We start from the raw sequence: 6,134 nt of genomic DNA, 5'->3' as shown, positions 1-6,134 counted from the left end.
CACAGATGGAAGGGTGAGGTCCCATGCCCACCCCAGCCCACCCCACGTCTCCGCTTCCTCCAAACAGGACAAGCACCGTATCCTTACTGGTTTACTTTCCACACTGCATTTGATTACAGTTCTGATCCTGGGAACAGCTAAGGCACTCACTGCTCTCCATTTACAAGGTCATTTGCAAAGTGAAATTAACATAAATACTTAGATAACCCCTCTCCCCGTGATATTGGCTAAAAACTAGTCCGCTCTGTTGGGAAGGGGCTTTTGTCAGCTGGCAGGTTTTACTGGCTGCCTGAGCCTCTGCTTCACTGCTTAAGGCAGATCAAGTCTAGATGTGTTTTGATGTTACCGTATTTTAATCCTCAAGATCTTTAACGCAGGGGGAAGTTATCTTCCAAGCACCCATTAAAGAAACCTTCTTGTGTTCAGTTTGCCGTGGCTGCAGAATTGATTCATGGGCCTCCTGTTCTCCCTACCCTGAGTCACAGAAAGTACCTAAAATAAATTGCCTGACGGATCGACTGGGGCCGGATGAGCCACACAGACGCAGCAACCAGTATTTCTTGGTGTGAAAATTTCACTGCACACCCCCGAGATCAGAGTGTGACCCTGCGTCCACACCTGCGAGGGGACAAGTGCTTCCTTTCCAACCCGGTGCTCCCACGTTTCGTTTGGACGCAGAATAGGTCACATGAGCTCCCGATATGACGCAAGCTCCAACCCTTGTCAAACAGTAGGTAGAAAGCTTCGTTTTAAAGTACACGATCCACATTTCCTCTCCTCTGTAACTTGATGAAGCCAGAGAAATGTGGATCCTTCCAGGTATGAAACGGACCCTTCCAGATCCATATCCAAGCCTGTGGACTGGAAGGTAGCTGTCTCTCCTGTCTTTCCATCCCCTCTGCCTCCAGCATTTTAATTTCCAGAGAGACTAGAAGGAAATGGAACATCTTCCCCTTATGCTTACATTGCCGGTTTTCTGACAGCATGGAAAACATCACGTGGTAATGTAAACACCAAATGCTAATGTAATAATGTACTTTTAGCCAGGTTCTTCCTTCCAGAAGCTTCAACTCAAATACACGGTCTTAGCTGTCTGATTTCTGAACTCACATGATATGTACTAACTTCCTTTTCTATCAGCACTTCAGAGGCAGAGAAGCCCCACCCTATTTTGGAGACCCTAGTCCCACAAGACTGTGTTACAGATCGGGACAGTGAAATGATCCCTCAAGCTTGACATTGTCCTTTTAGGCTTCATAATTGATAAAATGAGGAGATATTTGCCTCCTATGTGTATCTGGCTACTAACCCAAATGGTATAAATTTAAAAATAAATTCAGCACCACTGATTTGGACTTGTTTATATCGTCTTTCAATCGGTCGAGTACGAGAGCTTGGGAGGGAGCAGGAATGTTCTGGCCTGGTTTGTACCAAGGGGTGGTTTCCCCCAGCATCTTAAGCGGGGTTGGTGCTAGAAATTGATGAAGTAGGAAACCCCATACAAGCGGTGTTTCTAGTTTGCACCTTCAACTCAGACACACCCAGTGGTTCTCTGGCGCAAAGACCCTAAGTGGCGACCCATGCCCACTGCATCCTGTCCAGACCCCCCACCCCAGGGTGAGGGCCGCGGGCCCCAGTCTCTTGCTGTTTATACTTCAAGGTCACAGGTGTGACTCAGACTCCAAAATTCTCCATCCCCTAAGCCAGCGCTTCTCACACCATAACGCACATGTGGGCCCCCCGGCGGTCTTGTTAAGAGGCAGATTCGGGTGCAGCGCGTCTAGAGTGGGGCCTGAGAGCTGCAGTCGTAACAGGCTGTCTCGACCACGCATGGGTAACTAGCGGAGACGGCACTAAGCCGTGGAGGGAGCATCTTAGTCCTCAGCGGAACGACTTCCACTCGGCACTCACTGGGCTGAGATAAGAGATTGCATGTTGTAGGAGCCACGTTAATTCTTCCAGGAAAACTGTAAATGTAGCCAAGTTCCTCTCTGTGATAACGGATGAAACAGAAAGCACACATAATGGAAATCCACAGACAGCCCCAAAGGGTGTTTTTGCTGTTAGCTTCAACCCCCTCCCCCTAAGTTCTCATCGGCGCAGCCAGGATGGACAGAGGGCCACCTTACCTCCCGTCCCCCTTCTAGTGGAGGGACAACTAATTAAATGTCGAAAAGCCAGGGACTGAGAAAGAGCAGAACCTCAGGGCTTCTGTCGCCAAAAACTAGATTAAGGGGCCTGTGAACTTGGATGAGAAAAAATACATCTTTCTTTTTGCTAACCACTTCTATTTAACATTTCACTTCGTTATTCACGAGGAACAGACCATGGTAACATGAGCTGGGATTGTGTCTCCAATAGACACATAAGCTGTTTTCATGCTATGTTACAGTTACTGCAGGTACTCCAGACCCTTCCCACTGATCACTACACTTAAGCAACTGATTTCTTACAATAAGGAAGTTTACTGGCTCTTGTTAATAGAGAGACATGTATTACGATATCTTCAGTTCTCAATGTTTTGATAACTGGATTTCAGTGAATCGGTTTCTTTATAGTTCTTTGTTATTTATTTTTTGCCTTTTAATACACAGTTCTGAAAAGGGGTCCAGTGAGTGCAAAGGAACACGTAGCACAGAATGTTTAGAACCCTGAGCACAGCGTTGGTTGTAAAGAAATGGCCGCTGGTGTGTTCAGCATTGTCAAGGCTAATTAAAATAATTCTTCTAGATTAGGGATCACAAATGCCTGTCCTGGCAGGGCCCAGGTATACAGAATAAATGAGTGAAGGGGTCAGGTCTGAGGACATTAGTAGCAGAAAGGAAGGAGTACATGGCGGCTGACTCTTGCCTTTGCAGCTGAGGGACATAGAGGGAAGGGGAGGGGACAGTGAGGGCTGAAGGATACACATCCACCTAAAAAGGGCTCTGCTGACAGCTCCACGGTGGCACGAGAATAACCCCCTGTTGCCAGGTCTTCAGGCTTTTTTCAAGAGAAGGCAAAAGTCTTGGTGTGGTAGAAATCTCCCCCAATATTGTAATGTACATGTGGGCAATTATTGCAATTAACAAGAAACAAAGAGGGGGAGAAAAAAAACTCTGAGCAAGCCAAATGGCCGGAATAAAACAGCAGTCAATATCCAGCATAAGTAGACAATGTAGAAGAGGTTCAGCTTTCCCTTCATCTTAAGAATATTTATTCCAAAATCCCTAAACTTCCAATTTTGTGCTTATCCAAAGAAAGTCAAAATAGTTATCTTAACCAATGCCCAAAATCTAATACGTAGGGTTACCAGATTTCACATAATACAGGGCATCCAGTTAAATTTCAATTTTCAGATAAGCAACAAATATATTTTCAGTATATTCTTCCAGGTGATATTTGAGATCATACTTTTAAGTTAGTTATCGTTTACTTGAAATTCAAATTCAACTGGATGTCCTGTATTTTTTCTGGCAACTTTACTAATAAGCCAACTCCAAGTGTGATGGAGTAGTTACTGTTAAAATAAATACGTAAAATTCACGTTAACAACTAACCTTGTAATTGCATTTTTGTTTTGTTTGAATAAGATTTTTATTGAAGTACCACGTAGATTCAGAAAAGTGCACAGAAGTACACAGAAGCACATCATAAGTACAGCTCAATGACTTTTCACAACTGAGCACACCCCAGTCACCAGGACCTGATCAAGAAAGAGAACAGTCCTGGCCTCCAGGAGCCCCTCGTGCCCTTTCAGACTCTACCCACGGCCACAGGGGAACACTATTCCAGACTTAAAACAGCATAGTTAATATGCTCTGCTTTAGAACCTTATGTAAATGGGATTGGGTTTCTTTTTTTCACTGAAGTGTAGTTGATTTACAATGTTGTGTTAGTTTCAGGTGTACAGCAAAGTGATTCAGTTGTACATATGTATATATTTATTCTTTTTCAGATTCTTTTCCTTTGTAGGTTATTACAAAATATTGAGTATAGTTCCCTGTGCTATACAGTAGGTTGGTTGGCTATCTATTTTATATATAGTAGTGTTTGTATGTTAATCCCAAACTCCTAATTTATCCCTCCCCCCCTTTCCCCTTTGGTAACCATAAGTTTGTTTTCTATGTCTGTGGGTCTGTTTCTGTTTTATAAGTAAGTTCATTTGTATCATCTTTTTAGATTCCACATATGAGCAATATCATATGATGTTTGTCTTTCTCTGTCTAACTTACTTCACTTTGTATGATAATCTCTAGGTCCATCCATGTTGCTGCAAATGGCATTATTTCATTCTTTTTTTATGGCTGAGTAATACCACTCCTGGGCATATATCTGGAGAAAACTATAATTTGAAAAGATACATGCACCCCAGTGTTCACTGCAGCACTATTTACAATAGCCAAGACATGGAAGCAACCTAAGTGTCCACTGGCAGATGAATGGATAAAGATGTGGTATATATACGAGTTGTATTTTTAGGCTTACAAAACTCTGTGTGTGTGTGTGTGTGTGTATGTATGTGTGTGTGTGTAGGAATGCTTACTCTGATTATTGGATTATTATGTAAATCCACGTTTAGGGTTAAAGCAGACACTGCTGGTGCCCCACCCATGACCCTCACCCTTACCGTTTCAGTTCCCACTGGCCTGACTTCCCCCTGCCAGAACCTGCATTTCTCTGTCTGAGGGCCCTCCTTGGCCAGGGAATCAACACTCCAGGTGCAGCCCTGAAGCAATGACTGGTGGGAGTAGGTGGGCAAATACCCCAACTCCCTCTCCCCTTGGATGAGACAGGAGAGAGGCATGTTCTCCAGGGTCCCCCAGAGCACCCCACCAGGATCGTGCCCCGGTCTCCTGCTGCCGTGACTTGCTTATTACCTTCTTTTCATTACCTGCCTCACTTCCCCCAACAGCATTTCCTAGAATCACCTCCCAAATAAACCGTATGCACTCGAATCCTTGCCTCAGGCTCTGCTTCTGGGTAAATCCAAGCTAGCACGTCCACTTACATGAAATTACCTTAAATGCCCTACTTTTATTCAGCAAACTTGTACCTAGTGCTGGTCCCTAGGGTTGGCACAGCAATACCTGGCAGTGAGTGCAGACCCCACACCTGGTCCTAGGTGACTAGGCAAAGGGCTCCAGGAGCACAGCCGGTGCAGTCCTCCCCTAAGATGGAACCGACCCACCTTAATTCTGATGTGTGCGAGAACAGTCCGAGCTACCAAGTTTTGAAGGCCTAGCAGGCAACACTTACATCCAATGTGAAAACTCCTGCACCTAATGTTTTGAATGATTGAGAAGGCACTTCTGCATCCCAGGCACTTCAGGTCATTAGAGCATCTGTGGTTATTGTTCAGCTTGATCAATGAAGAGCATTCGGGAGAGTACTATATGCCTGCACGGTCCTGATGTGGCCTTGTTTTTATTTAAATGTATCTCCAGTAGCAGCTTGTTTACTTGTCATTTGTCTTCCTTAAGTAAAACTAGAGCTCAGAATAGGTTTTCTTAGAAAAAATAAAATTTACAATATGAATTCATTTTCTGTTCCTCTTTGCAAAGATTAATAAGAGGACATTCACTGTATTTTGCAAAAGCTTATTATTGTCTTTTTACACAACCTATTTTTTTAAATTTTATTTATTTTTTTATACAGCAGGTTCTTATTAGTTATCAGTTTTATACATATTAGTGTATATATGTCAATCCCAATTATCACGACCTATTACTGTCCATTCTCAGCAGTAAATTTCCAGAAAGCAGGAGCCATTTGTATTTCGGTGACTTTTCCCAGGATCGAAGCGTTTTGAAAGTGTACTTGAATAAGGAACAGACGGTAGCGCCAAGACCTCTCCCTCACCTGCTCTGACCCCTAGCACCACTGGTCACCCTCATACCATGTGGGGGACACCCCAGAGCCCCCATCTCTGTTCCACATCACATGGCTGTCTTTCCTGAGATAAGAATTGGCTGTAGGAACTGTGTCAGCTCAAAAGCTTGGAACAAAACTCATGTTATGATTTTCAAATCCCTTTTCCATGAAATTTGTGTGAAATAACATTTCTCTGAAACGATAGCAGTTTTATGTTTTATGTCATGTAACTATTATGGTGTTCTGACTGCTTCAATGGCTTTTAAAAAAGGCAAAGTGCT

General features: G+C 43.7%; 1 protein-coding gene across 4 annotated transcripts in view; it reads left to right on the top strand.

The window, feature by feature from the left end:
- Window positions 1-6,134, top strand: part of SLC24A3 (solute carrier family 24 member 3) — a 465,640-nt gene that overhangs the window by 394,264 nt on the left and 65,242 nt on the right. The gene's annotated exons all lie outside the window — the stretch shown is intronic.

Source organism: Balaenoptera physalus (genome assembly GCF_965194825.1).
Source record: "Balaenoptera physalus genome assembly, chromosome: 16".
Lineage (NCBI taxonomy): Eukaryota > Metazoa > Chordata > Mammalia > Artiodactyla > Balaenopteridae > Balaenoptera > Balaenoptera physalus.
The sequence above is the reverse complement of the archived record's forward strand: the minus strand, read 5'-3'. Positions and strand labels throughout refer to the sequence as shown.